The following is a 15,520-nucleotide window of genomic DNA, read 5'->3' as shown; positions in this document are numbered from 1 at the left end:
ACCAAATACTTATTTTCCACCATAATTTGCAAATAAATTCATTAAAAATCCTATAATGTGATTTTCTGGATTTTTTTTCTCATTTTGTCTGTCATAGTTGAAGTGTACCTATGATGAAAATTACAGGCCTCTCATCTTTTTAAGTGGGAGAACTTGCACAATTGGTGGCTGACTAAATACTTTTTTGCCCCACTGTATATATTTATTACTTGCCACATAAACTTGATTTCCATGGAAACACATGGGTAGCCATGAGAAAAAAAAACTCTACTAAAAACTTGACTGTCGAGGATCACTATGGGGCACAATCGGGCGATGTAGGCATGTACACAATCGCCCAACCTTAACACACACACCCTCTCTATGTGTGGTTACAGTAGGCTAACGAATGTCAATGGTTTCAGGAACAGCAATAACATCAGGCAGAATTTAGGCTACCAACTGCCTAGTCAGTTGTAGCTCAATCTTGGGTGCAATGATCACATTCCTGCACTGACTGACTGTGTGGAGGCTCATTGATTTAATGTTACGTTAGCCTACATGCTACACTAGCTAAGTTATGTATAGCTGTCGGCTATATTAGCCACGACTTACCATTCTTTGTGCAGCTTCAAATGTCGAACATAATTGGAAATTGTTGTGCCTCCGTCTGTAATTTTCTTCCCAAATGTTTTGCAGGTTGCAATCCGTTTTTTGTTGACTACAGCGTAGTCTTTATATCCGCAAATAATAATTTGGGGTATCATCATCGGAATTCACGCACCGACGTTCCTCTGCACTGCCACGCGCAACTTTTTCTCAGCTGCGCTGCACACTTTTTTATATAGCTTCATTTTTAATATTTGGGCTTGGGGAGGGTATCAAGTCAGTTCGAGTCAAAAGGCTCAAGTCCAAGTTATGTCACAAGTCATTGGTGTTAAAGTCAGTCGAGTTGCAAGTCATCATATTTGTGACTCGAGTCTGACTCGAGTCCACACCGCTGTTAAATAGCCACAGTAGCCAACATGGCCACTGTTAAAACTGTAGCTTAAAGCGTTTACAGTCTGTGTTCACAGTAAACTCACCATGGAAGTCGCACAGAATCTTGCACAGAACATTGGTGGAGGGGGGATGAATTGTAATAGAGGTGGTTCAGTTTCTAAACCTTGTCTGGGAGCTGAAGACTTGCATTTACTCTCTCAACCATTGCCTAGGCTTAAGCTCAACATTCTTGTGCCACTCCCACGACCCGTGTTGAAAACTCAGATCACATATTGTTCAACATCTTGCGCAATGGAAGCAAAAAATAGGAGAAGTGAGAAACTAAAAATACTTAAAACATTTCTGCCTTCTTCCCTCCCCCTCTGTCTTTAAAGCACACAGCGGCCCTCATGGACAAACCCAATGCAGTAAGAGGAAACCACAGGAATCTTCAAAGTAATAACAACAAACTTTGCCATTTCTCCATCAAGCGAGGGGAATTGATCCCTGTGGCAGGGCCCAGGGAGAAGCCCAGTGTTGCTCTTGGCACTCGGTAAAAAAACAGATGACATTTCTTTAGCTGGGGCTTTAGAGGTTCCATAGATGTCTGAGCGAGCGCAACTTTGACTTGCTCTACCCACTGTGGAATTTGGGGAAATTAGAGAGCACTTATTGAACTAATGAGTTGAGATGCCATGTGTTATATCATATTATGATATAAGATGGTATATATCCGTATATAAGACAGTTATTAATAAAATCATAATTAACATAAGAAAGGGGCCATTATAGTTTCTGAACTGAACATACAGAATTTTTAATCGGAGTTCCCAATTTGACATCTTTCTTGTTTGTTAAATGAGAATGGATGTTAGTCATTGAACGGTGTGTGTGTGTGTGTGTGTGTGTGTGTGTGTGTGTGTGTGTGTCAGTGAGGGAGTGCATGACTTTGTGTCTACACTTTCACTTTCTTTGGCCCCGCTGAATGGATACCTCAGTCTGTCCCGTCAGCTCTAGGCCCTGCGCCACTCCAGACATACGTCAACCATGGGAGACAACGAGCTCGTGGTTCCAGTTCCGTTGGCATGCATTGAAACGTATAATCATAATGATACATACAAAACCAGGTAGCTATTACTTTTTCCAAAGTCAAGACAGAACTTAATTTATTGATAAGACGGATAGCAGAATTTACCATCCATTGAGTTAGACAACCAATACTTCCATGTTAATCGCCCCAAGCTACACAGTAATAATCAATTAGCTGATATAGCAACTATTGAATCTAAAACAGGGCGAATTACTATCAGAACCAAAATTAATCAAAGTTTATCCCACTTCTATAAAGAATTGTACACTGCAGATTGTAAATCCACACCAAGCCAGCCCTTACGAAAATGAATTTGTTGCTGCAAACTAAATAGTGAGCCATGAAATGTTGGTGAATCGGCGGCAAACCTTTGACAGCAATAACAGTTTGCCAGAGTTTTTTTTCTGTCAGAAAATTATCTTAGGATTCAGTTTGAATATGTGCCAAACATGGGGCAACAAGTTCATGACCAATCAAGGAGATAAGAAACATCTGTTTGAAAATGGAAACCAAGCTATCTAGGTAGCTAGCTACCTACCAAAGTTGTCCGGTGAGTGTCTAACTTAATTAAACTTCTTCATAAACGTTCACATTTTATTAGCTCAATGGTTGCTAAATAGCAAAGTCATGTTTTAATGGGATAGAGTGAAACACATTTTGTTGATACCAGTTTCAATCTATCAGTGCCACTGACTGACTGGCTAGCGCTTAGCTAGCTAATGTTATATATAATTTTTGCACAATTCATGTGATAGTTAGCTAGCTAGCTAACTAATGATTTTCCTAAACATTTTTTTTAGGTGAATACGTTGCTGTTTTTTAATACCAATATGCTAGTGTCATGGTTCAGTAACATGTTAGCTAGAACAACAGCTAAGGTTGGTAGCTAGCTAGCAACACTATGAGTTTATTTGACATCAAAGAAAAATGTCACTTTTGCAGATGGATACCCTCCCCTTACCCATGGTGTTGGAAGAGGCTGTACTGGGATGAGGATGCATCAACACCCTGGAAATATGTTTGTGGTGCACTCAGTCATAAAACTTTTTTGAGTGATAAATGAGTGTGTTGTCTTCAAGATTGAAAAGGTAAGTAAATCTATTTATTATTCTCATAAATGTAGCCCATACAGTAGCTTGGCATTTTTCCTATTTTGTTGCCTGGAATTAAAATACATTTTTGGGGTGTTTGTAACATTTGATATTCACAACATGCCTACCACTTCGAAGATGCAAAATATTTTTGATTGTGAAACAAACAAGAAATGAGACCAAAAAAACTGAAAACTTGAGCGTGCATAACTATTCACCCCCCCTAAAGTCAATACTTTGTAGAGCCACCTTTTGCAGCAATTACAGCTGCAAGTCTCTTGGGGTATAAGCTTGGCACATCTCACCACTGGGATTTTTTTCCACATTCTTCAAGGCAAAACTGCTCCAGCTCCTTCAAGTTGGATGGGTTCCGCTGGTGTACAGCAATCTTTAAGTCAAACCACAGATTCTCAATTGGATTGAGGTCTGGGCTTTGACTAGGCCATTCCAAGATGTTTAAATGTTTCCCCTTAAACCACTCGACTGTTGCTTTAGCAGTATGCTTAGGGTCATTGTCTTGCTGGAAGGTGAACCTCCGTCCCAGTCTCAATTCTCTGGAAGACTGAAACAAGTTTCCCTCAAGACTTTCTCTGTATTTAGCGCCATCCATCATTCCTTCAATTCTGACCAGTTTCCTAGTGCCTGCCAATGAAAAACATCCCCACAGCATGATGCTGCCACCACCATGGATGGTGTTCTCGGGGTGATGGCCAAAGAGCCCAATTTTAGTCTCATCTGACCAGAGTACCTTCGTGTTTGCTTATTTTTTTCTTTAAGCAATTGTTTTTTCTGGCCACTCTTCCGTAAAGCCCAGCTCTGTGGAGTGTACGGCTTATAGTGGTCCTATGGACAAGATACTCCAATCTCCACTGTGGAGCTTTGTAGTTCCTTTAGGGTTATCTTTGGTCTTTTTGTTGCCTCTCTGATTAATGCCCTCCTTGACTGGTCCGTGAGTTTTGGTGGACGGCCCTCTCTTGGCAGGTTTGTTATATATTCTTTTCATTTTTTTATAATTTATTTATTGGTGTTCCGTGGGAAGTTCAACGTTTCAGATATTTTTTTATAACCCAACCCTGATCTGTACTACTCCACAACTTTGTCCCTGACCTGTTTGCAGAGCTCCTTGGTCTTCATGGTGCCGCTTGCTTGGTGGTGCCCCTTGCTTAGTGGTGTTGTTGCAACTCTGGGGCCTTTCAGAACAGCTGTGTATATATACTGAGATCATGTGACAGATCATGTGACACTTAGATTGCACAGAGGTGGACTTTTATTTAACTAGTTATGCGACTTCTGAAGGTAATTGGTTGCACCAGATCTTATTTAGGGGCTTCATAGCAAAGGGGATGAATACGTATGCACATACCACTTTCCTGTTTGTTTGTTTTTTATTTATTTTTATTTTAAAAAGTAATTTTTTTCATTTCACTTCACCAATTTGGACTATTTTGTGTATGTCCTTTACATGAAATCCAAATAAAAATCTATTTAAATTACAGGTTGTGATACAGCAAAATAGGAAAAACGCCAAGGGGATGAATACTTTTGCAAGGCACTGTACATTCACTCTTTGGAACAATAAGATCTTTCATTTTTTTAAACAAGTAGTTAGCTCATCTTGATCATGTGTTGTTCCTTCTCTCTTTCCAGGCAAAAAGACAGATTGATGCCTTCAATCAAACTGAGGACAGATAAATATGAGTGCACCAGACAGGTCAAGGCTTATTGTATGCATGTCTTTGAGATGTAAGTTATACTATAAAAACATGTTGGGTTGTTTGGATGATCCAATAGCTATGTTGCAGGCATTGGGTCAATAGTTGGGATGTTTTCTGTAAATACAGCAAGGTTAGGTTTTTGGTGCTGGCTTATTAAGTTTGGGGTATGGATTTTTGACCCAGCCAGTGGTTTAATTCTCCCGCCACCAGCGTGTAAAGTCTTGCAAGTATTTCAGTTCTAGCTAGCACGTCTGAATGCATATGTAGTTATATAAAATATATAGGTTTTTAAATATATTTTCCTTCATTATTTTTCCCTGACCCCACTCTCCCCCAATTTGAATAAACTAATGGACAACAACACTTAGGCATCTTATTCTTCTAACTTATACATACTTTTTCAGATATATATTTTACAATCATTTTTTGTTTATTTTTTGTCCCATCCTTCAAGTACCCTCAACCTCTCCCATCTATCTCTGAATACCAACCAGCTTTGATTTCTATTTGCCATATATTTTCCAACTGTGCTGTTTCACAAAAGTTTTTAACTTCTTGAATCTACTTGAGACGCACATGTCCCAAGTAGGCACCTGGAAATGCAAATGCGCTACGCTAAATGCTAAATGTACTCGTTAAAACTCAAACCTTGATCAAAATTCACAAGCAGGGTATTAAATTAAAGCTACACTCGTTGTGAACCTAGCCAGCAAGTCAGATTTTTAAAATGCTTTTCGGCGAAAGCATCAGAAGCTATTATCTGATAGCATGCACCCCCCAAAATGCCAGCTCGACACGTAAACAACAGATTTTGCGATAGACGGCGCTACCCAAAACGCAGAAATAAAATATAAAACATTCATTACCTTAGACGAGCTTCTTTCTTGGCACTCCTATATGCCCCATAAACATCACTATTGGGTCTTTTTTTCGTTTAAATCGGTCCATATATACCCAAAATAGCTTTGTATAGAAGTAGTGTCATTCAGAAAAATTCATCGTTTTTAAACGCTGCGTAATTTTTTAAAATTAAAAAAGTCGACGATAAACTTTCACAAAACACTTCGAAATCCTTTTGTAATCCAACTTTAGGTATTAGTAAACGTTTATAATCTATCAAAACGATTACAGGGCGATGTCTCTTCAATAGGTCCTCACTTCAAAAACAATGCAATCTGATCTCTCCTTGAACTGCATCCGGGTGAAGACTGGAAAACTTGGGGTCAGACAGATGGATTTTCCAACAATTAATTCGATTGAAAATTAGTACAATGGCGCCATCGTGCGGAATTTGTATGAAGTGCAGGCAAATTTCCATTAAATTCTGTTCTCCTTTAACAACTGGTGGAAGTGACTTATGGAAATTATTTTTTGCTTTCAGAGAGCAGTTTTTCTTGCGTTTTTCAATGAAACACACGCTCTGTTATAGTCACAGCCGTGATTTAACCAGTTTTATAAACTTCAGAGTGTTTTCTATCCACACATACTAATCATATGCATATACTATATTCCTGGCATGAGTAGCAGGACGCTGAAAAGTTGCGCGATTTTTAACAGAATTTTCAAAAAAGGTGGGGGTAGATTTAACAGGTTTAACCTATATACATTTTACGTTAACAGTATATTTTACATTAGTTATCTTGTTAATTTTAGTCCTACCCTTCAGCTCCATTCAACCCTTCCCATCTCTGAACACCATCCATATATTTTTCAACTGTGCTGTGATGTTTCACAAAAGTTCTGAACCTTTCTATTCTCATAGTTTGTTAAGATTGTAAATGAAAGATAAATTGTTTTGCTCAGAGTATTATTATATTATTGATCGATTGACTATGACTTTTCATTCACCCAGTAGTGCTATTTACAGAGTTAGCTCCAGGTAAATGTTGCAATTATTGAGCCATTAATGAACCTGCGACCAAAAGCAAGCTACATATGGACAGTACCAAAATAAATGATCTAAGGATTCTGTCTCTTCGCAGTAAAATCTATTCTATTGGTTGCAATCATTTTTTTATCATTTAAATTTAAAAACTATGGCGCCGTTTTGTGTATCAGTTCATTAACCATGTGCCATGAAATCGGTACATCAAACATTTCTTTCCAACTATTTTGCAATCTATATGGCACAGCTGTCAATGTTTTGGTCCTCAAATTAAACTGGTATACTTTTTTATTTATCACAATTTCCGTTACCCAATTTTGGTCTTTAATGCAGGGCCAACAGACACTTTACTTTCCTACCCTTCCACTTGCCTCTTGCATTTTTTGCAGTAATGCTGCAATTAGTTGCTTGTAATTTTTGGTAGAACAGACATTTTGTAACGGCAGATCTCCTCTTCATCTGAAGAGGAGTAAGGATCGGACCAAGATGCAGCGTGGTAAGTGTCCATAATGTTTTTAATACAGACAAATGAACACTCGAACAAAAACAATAAACGATAACGTGAAATCTACAACAACCGAAACAGTACCGTGTGGCGACAAACACACACACGGAAACAAACACCCACAACCCAACAGTGAAACCCAGGCTACCTAAGTATGATTCTCAATCAGAGACAACTAACGACACCTGCCTCTGATTGAGAACCATACTAGGCCGAAACAGAAACCAAACATAGAAAAACAAACATAGACTGCCCACCCCAACTCACGCCCTGACCATACTAAATAAAGACAAAACAAAGGAAATAAAGGTCAGAACGTGACACATTTCCATATATTTTATGTTAGCTGCATGTGTGACAACTCCACCAGTCCTATTTATGACATCATTTGCAAAGATTATTTACAAAGAAAATCTAAAATGTATGTATTTTTTATCAATTAGTAGATTAACTATAATATTTGTAATACTTATTTATTTTCTGGTAGATTAAACTGAAATTGCAACCAATTATCTATGGCTGTTTTAACCTTTCTGATCTCCCCATCCCGGATCCGGGTTCGTGAATACAGACTCAAGCTCATTACCATAACGCAACGTTAACTATTCATGAAAATCGCAAATGAAATGAAATAAATATGCTAGCTCTCAAGCTTAGCCTTTTGTTAACAACACTGTCATCTCAGATTTTCAAAATATGCTTCTCAACCATTGCAAAACAAGCATTTGTGTAACAGTATTGATGGCTAACGTAGCATTTAGCATTAGCATTCAGCTGGCAACATTTACACAAAAAAACAGAAAAGCATTCAAAAAAATCATTTACCTTTGAAGAACTTCAGATGTTTTCAATGAGGAGACTCTCAGATAGCAAATGTTCAGTTTTTCCTGAAAGATTATTTGTTTAGGACAAATCGCTCCGTTTTCTGCGTCACGTTTAGCTATGAAAAAACCCCTGTATCCAGGATTGTGTAAATCTATCAGCAAGCTCATTAGCATAACACAACGTTAACTATTTATGAAAATCGCAAATGAAATGAAATAAATATGCCATCTCTCAAGCTTAGCCTTTTGTAAACAACACTGTCATCTCAGATTTTCAAAATATGCTTCTCAACCATAGGAAAACAATAATTTGTGTAAAAGTAGCTAGCTAGAGTTAGCATTTCGCGTTAGCATTTAGCGTTAGCATTAGCGTTAGCATCCAGCACGCAACATTAACAAAAACATAAAAGCCTTCAAATAAAATCATTTACCTTTGAAGAACTTCTGATGTTTTCAATGAGGATACTCTCAGTTAGATAGCAGATGCTCAGTTTTTCCAAAAAGATTCCTTGTGTATTAGAAATAGCTCCGTTTTATACATCACATTTGGCTACCAAAAAAAATCCATAAATTCAGTCCTCAAAACGCAAACTTTTTTCCAAATTAACTCCATAATATCGACTGAAAACATGGCAAACGTTGTTTAAAATCAATCATCAAGGTGTTTTTCACATATCTCTTCATTGATACATCGTTCTTGGACACATGCTTTCTCCCCTGAATCAAATGGTAAAGTAGAAGCAGCTGGCAATTGCGCACCGAATTCGACGCAGGACACCAGGCGGACACTTGGAAAATGTAGTCTCTTATGGTCAATCTTCCAATGATATGCCTACAAATACGTCACAATGCTGCTAAGACCTTGGGCGAACGACAGAAAGTGTAGGCTCATTCCTTGCGCAATCACAGCCATATAAGGAGAGAATGGAAAACAGAGCTTCAGAAATTCTGCTAATTCCTGGGTGATGCATCATCTTGGTTTCGCCTGTAGAATGAGTTCTGGGGCACTTACAGACAAAATCTTTGCAGATTCTGAAACTTCAGAGTGTTTTCTTTCCAAAACTGTCAAGAATATGCATAGTCGAGCATCTTTTCGTGACAAAATATCGCGCTTAAAACGGGAACGTTTTTTATCCAAAAATGAAATAGCGCCCCTAGAGCTCTAACTGGTTAAAAATAGAGATATTTTGAAAAGGATTATTTAATTTTCAAATAACCGAAAGTGAGAGTTTGTAGTCAGAATAAAGGGACATTTTTGAACATATGGTTTACTAATTACATTACTAATCTGCTAGAGAACCAATTTGGATTTAAGTAAAACTTTTGTATGACTGAAGCCAAACATAGTGAGTCTAATTCTTTCATATTTAATCATTTCTACCATCCGAATTCATATTCATCACATTAATTGGCCGTTTAATTTTGTCTGGCTTACCGTTCAAAATAAATGTAATATGTTTTGCTCATATAATTTAAAAAACAAGTTGCTCAGTGTAGCCAAGGCCATAATCAAATAGGTAAACTGAGAGAGTTAATCAAGGTAATATTTCCACAAAAATGACAGGTGTTTTCATTTCTATGGTAGCAAGATCTTATCTATTTTTATTGTCTTTCTATTAAAATGTATTGTAGTGAGATCATTTCTTTCTTTCGGGATATCAATACCCTGAATGCCCCCTTCACCGTCAGACCATTTTATTGGTAAACTACACGGTAATGTAAATGTTTTTTATTTTTTATGATCCAATATATAACTTATAACTTATAATTTGGTTGTAATCCAGAGAGGTTAGATAAAGTACCTAGATCCTCTCTGAGGCTGTGGAGTGAGCCGTATTGTGGATTTAAAAGAATGCGTAACTCATCAGTGTACAATGACACCTTTGGTTTTAAGCCCTGGATTTCTAGCCCCTTGATATTATTGGTTGATCTGATTTTAATAGCTAACATTTTGATGACCATAATAAATAGATATGCTGATAGTGGACAACCTTGTTTTACTCCTCTTGACAGTTAAATACTTTCTGAGAAGTAGCCATTATTTACTATTTTACACCTGGGGTTACTATACATAACTTTAACCCATTGTTTAAAAGATTCTCCACAATTTTAAATATTCCAGGCATTTACCTATAAATTCCAGTGGTACTTTATCAAAAGCCTTTTCAAAGTCAGCTATGAATACCAGGCATGGTTTCCCAGATTTTTCATAGTGTTCTATTGTTTCCAGTACTTCTCTTGTATTGTCTCCAATGTATCGTCCATGTAAAAAAAACTGTCAGATTCGGGATGAATAATATCCGACAATACTTTTTTATATTTTTTATTATATGCGCTATGCATTTTGCTAGAATGTTTGCATCACAACACAGAGGGGCATCCAATTTTTTAAATGGATTGGATTTTTATATTTCCCGCTTGGGTGTTTCAGTAATAATGAAATCAGACCTGGTTGAGTATCTGATAATCTACCTATGAGTGGTTAAAACATGCTAATAACGGTCCTCTGAGTACATCAAAAAAGGTTTGGTGTACCTCAACTTCTCTACCATCCAGCCCTGTCTGGAATAAAACCCTTTCATGAGAAAAATACTCATTCTGATTGGCTGGGCCTGACTCCCCAGTGGATGGACCTGGCTGTCAAGTGGGTGGGCCTATGCCCTCCAAAGGCTGCACCCCTGCCCAGTCATATGCTTCCATAGATAAGGGCCTAATGAATCCATTTCAATTGACTGATTTCCTTATATGAAGGAAATCATTGAAATTGTTGAATGTTGCGTTTTTATTTTTGTCAGCATATAAATAAATTATCTGGGTTCCCAAAATACTGATCTCCATAATATAAGCAACTTTTTGAAAGCTAATTTTCTCAGCTAGCCGTTACCAGAATCTGAACCATCCTTTAACTGGAACAGAATATGGAAGTATCCCTTACCAAAAATACAGGCTTCTGGCAAACTGTTGTGGCAAACCTTTGGCCAATTTGCCAAAAATGTCCAGCAAGGTCATATTTTCACATGCAAATTAAACTCAGCAAATAAATAAATGTCCTCTCACTGTTTATTTTCAGCAAACTTAGCATGCGTAAATATTTGTATGAACATAACATGATTCAGTAACTGAGACACAAACTGTACAAGTTCCACAGACGTGTGAATAACAGAAATGGAATGATGTGTCCCTGAACAAAGGGGGGGGTCACAATCAAAAGTAACTGTCAGTATCTGGTGTGGCCACCAGCTGCATTAAGTACTGCAGTGCATCTCCTCATAGACTGCAACAGATTTGCCAGTTCTTGCTGTGAGATGTTACCCCACTTTTCCACCAAGGCACCTGCAAGTTCCCTGACATTTCTGGGGGGAATGGCCCTAGCCCTCACCCTCCGATCCAACAGGTCACAGACATGCTCAATGGAATTGAGATCCTGGTTCTTCACTGGCCATGGCAGAACACTGACATTCCTGTCTTGCAGGAAATTATGCATAGAACAAGCAGTATGGCTGGTGGCATTGTCATGCTGAAGGGTCATGTCAGGATGAGCCTGCAGGAAGGGTACCACATAGTGTTGAGATTGCCTGCAATGACAACAAGCTCAGTCCGATGATGCTATGACACACCGCCCCAGACCATGACGGGCCCTCCACCTCCAAATTGATCCCGCTCCTGATTACAGGCCTCGGTGTACCGCTCATTCCTTCGACGATAAACGTTTAATCCGACCATCACCCCTGGTGAGACAAAACCGTGACCATTCAGTGAAGAGCACTTTTTGCCAGTCCTGTCTGGTCCAGCGACGGTGGGTTTGTGCCCATAGGTGACGTTGTTGCCTTGTGATGTCTGGTGAGGACCTGCCTTACAACAGGCCTACAAGCCATCAGTCCAGCCTCTCTCAGCCTATTGCGGACAGTCTGAGCACTGATGGAGGGATTGTGCATTCCTGGTGTAACTAGGGCAGTTGTTGTTGCCATCCTGTAGCTGTCCCGCAGGTGTGATGTTCGGATGTACCAATCCTGTGCAGGTATTGTTAAACAGTGTCTACCTGATGGCTCTTTGTGTATTTCTCGCGCAAAAGACAGAGGTAGCCATTTTTCCACCCGGTCCTACTGAAAAAAGCTCTGTCCCGGTTGATATATTATCGAATAGATATTTGAAAAACACCTTGATTATAAACAACGTTTGCCGTGTTTGTCGTTATTATGGAGCTAATTTGGAATATTTTTCGGCGTTGTCGCGACAGCAATTTCCGGTCGTTTTCTTAGTCAAACGTGAAGAACTAACGGAGCTATTTTTGGCTACAAAAATCATTTTTCTTGAATAAAGGAACATTTGCTATATAACTGGGAGTCTCGTGAGTGAAAACATCCGAAGCTCATCAAAGGTAAACGATTTAATATGATTGCTTTTCTGATTTTCGTTACCAGATTTCCTGCTGCTAGCTGGGCATAATGCTAGGCTATCGATAAACTTACACAAATGCTTGTCTTGCTTTGGCTGTAAAGCATATTTTCAAAATCTGAGATGACATGGTGATTAACAAAAGGCTAAGCTGTGTTTGAATATATTTCACTTGTGATTTTATGAATATTTTCTAGTAAGATCTTTTGTCTGTTGCGTAATGCTACTTAGTGTCAGTTGATGACAATTCTCCCGGATCCGGGATGGGTAGTTACAAGAGGTTTTAACTTCCTGACTGATATCTTGAGATGTTGCTTCAATATATCCACATAATTTTCCTGCCTCATGATGCCATCTATTTTGTGAAGTGCACCAGTCTCTCCTGCAGCAAAGCACCCCCACAACATGATGCTGCCACTCCCGTGATTCACGGTTGGGATGGTGTTCTTCGGCTTGCAAGCCTCCCCTTTTTCCTCAAAATATAATGATTGTCATTATGGCCAAATAGTTCCATTTTTGTTTCATCTGACCAGAGGACATTTCTCCAAAAAGTACGATCTTTGTCCTCATGTGCAGTTGCAAATCGTATTCTGGCTTTTTTATGGAGGTTTTGGAGCAGTGACTTCTTCCTTGCTGAGTTGCCTTTTCAAGTTTTAGGACTGTGGCTATAGATACTTTTGTACCGGTTTCCTCCAGCATCTTCACAAGATCTTTTGCTGTTGTTCTGGGATTGATTTGCACTTTTCTCACCAAAGTACATTCATCTCTAGAAGACAGAACGCGTCTCCTTCCTGAGCGGTATGATGGCTGCGTTGTCCAATGGTCTTTAACTTGAGGAGTGTAGGGGGCAGTATTTTGATGTTCGGATGAAAAACGTACCCAAATGAAACTGCCTATTTCTCAAGCCCAGAATCTAGAATATGCATTTAATTGTAAGATTAGGATAGGAAACACTTTATACTTTCCAAAACGGTCAAATATTGTCTGTGAGTATAACAGAACTGATATTGCAGGTGAAAACCTGAGGAAAATCCAACCAGGAAGCGCTTAAGGGAAACTAATCTCCCTGTTCCATTGCATGTCTTCCTTCCATTTAAAGGGATATCAACCAGATTCCTTTCCCCATGGCTTCGACATGGTGTGAACAGTCTTTAGACATAGTTTCAGGCTTTTATTCTGAAAAATGAGCGAGAACAATCACATCTCGTCAGTGGATGGCTTGGTGCCAGCAGAATTTTGCATGCGCAACAGCTTGGAGCAGACATTTTCTCTCTCTCTCTCCTATTGAAAAAGCTACTGTCCGGTTGAAATATTATCGATATATTTATTGTAAAAACAACCTTAGGATTGGTTATAAAAAACGTTTGACATGTTTCTACGAACTTTACGGATACTATTTGGAATTTTCGTCTGCCCGTCATGACCTGCACGAGCCTGTGAATTTCTGAACAAAACACGCCAACCAAATGGAGTTATTTGGATGTAAAAATAATCTTTATCGAACAAAAGGAACATTTATTGTGTAACTGGGAGTCTCGTGAGTGCAAACATCTGAAGATCATCGAAGGTAAGCGATTCATTTTATTGCTTTTCTGACTTTCGTGACCAATCTACTTTGCTACTAGCTGTTTGTAATGTTTTGTCTGCTAAGAGAGATGTCCAAACATAAACGCTTGGATAGGTTTTGCTGTAAAGCTTTTTTGAAATCTGACACGCCAGGTGGATTAACAACAAGCTAAGCTGTGTTTTGCTATATTGCACTTGTGATTTCATGAAAATTAAATATTTTTTGTAATTTAATTTGAATTTGGCGCTCTGCAATTCAGCGGATGTTGACGAAAATGATCCCGCTAACAGGATGGGTGCGCCAAGAAGTTAAACTTGCATACTTTTGTACAGATGAACATGGTACCTTCAGGCATTTGGAAATTGCTCCCAAGGATGAACCAGACGTGTGGTCTTGTGAGGTCGTGGGTGATATCTTTTGATTTTTCCATGATGTCAAGCAAAGAGGCACTGAGTTTAAAGGTAGGTCTTGAAATACATCCACAGGTACACGTCCAATTGACTCAAATTATCATATCAGATACTTCTAAAGCCATGACATCAATATCTGGAATTTTCCGAGCTGTTTTCAGGGGCAATGAAAGTCAGTGTTTCCCAAAGCTCTGTCCCCACTCTCGGTTTTACTTACCCTCGAACTTTGGAATCAAAGAGGCCAGGTTCCACTAATTCATCTTTACAAAGCTGTCCATTATTTGACCTCTGCATTTAAGTACAGAAATAAATAAATGTTAGAAACATAGCTAGACTAACCTTACAGCTGTAGACTTATCATATAGGTATCAACTTAGGATAGTGCCTAAGCAACACACCAGTAGGAAAACCTTAGATATGGCATTAGAGACAATGCCATGATAGTCATTTTGCCAGAAGATTGGACATATATAGAATACAGTCCAATTAGATGATTTTTGTGTGAGAACTATATTTTGTATATATTTTGTTTATGCTTTCATTCCTTTTCGGTTCAGTTCCTTTGACACTTAGGAAGTGATAGAGCCATAAACAAAGTCCCCATACAACCATCACTTAGTGCCACAACGCCGCTCATTGGGGAATGAATGTAATTATATATATTTAATGAGTGTGTGTGTGCGTTGTTAACATCTGCCTAAGTTACTGCCCAGATCTCCCAGTCTGGACGACGACCATACGGAAGGGCGACCCCAAATCCGGACACCCACGGCCCATTCTTGTGGCGGCATGCCCTGCTGTCAGAGAGCCTACCAAGGTAAACCACCAGAGGGGGGGACCGCAATGGCGATCACCAACCAGGACACCCCCTTCCTACTTTGCAGCTTCCAGGGAACCTACCAAGGTAAACCACTAGAAGGGACCGCAACGGCGATCACCAACCGGACATCAACTGCCCATTCTTGTGGTGGACTGCTCCGCTCTCAGAGAAGCCTACTAAGTTCAACCACCAGAGGACACTGATGATCTACAAACAGGACATCATGTGGTCATGATTTTATGTTGATTTGTAACTTGC

General features: G+C 39.0%; 1 protein-coding gene and 1 long non-coding RNA gene across 2 annotated transcripts in view; one reads left to right on the top strand and one right to left on the bottom strand.

Annotated features, from left to right (window-relative positions):
- Nucleotides 1–15,520, top strand: part of clybl (citramalyl-CoA lyase) — a 196,037-nt gene that overhangs the window by 121,442 nt on the left and 59,075 nt on the right. The window lies entirely within an intron of this gene.
- On the bottom strand, nt 8,071–8,642 carry LOC149984572 (uncharacterized). Its single transcript, XR_016494666.1, has 2 exons — nt 8,502–8,642; nt 8,071–8,133 (listed from the first exon to the last, which is right to left on the bottom strand). It is a non-coding gene; the product is annotated as an uncharacterized LOC149984572 (long non-coding RNA).

Source organism: Oncorhynchus mykiss, chromosome 3 (genome assembly GCF_057628025.1).
Source record: "Oncorhynchus mykiss isolate SJ-2025 chromosome 3, ASM5762802v1, whole genome shotgun sequence".
NCBI classification, from domain to species: Eukaryota; Metazoa; Chordata; class Actinopteri; order Salmoniformes; family Salmonidae; genus Oncorhynchus; species Oncorhynchus mykiss.
Note: the sequence above shows the minus strand (reverse complement) of the source record. Positions and strands in the feature narration are given on the sequence as shown.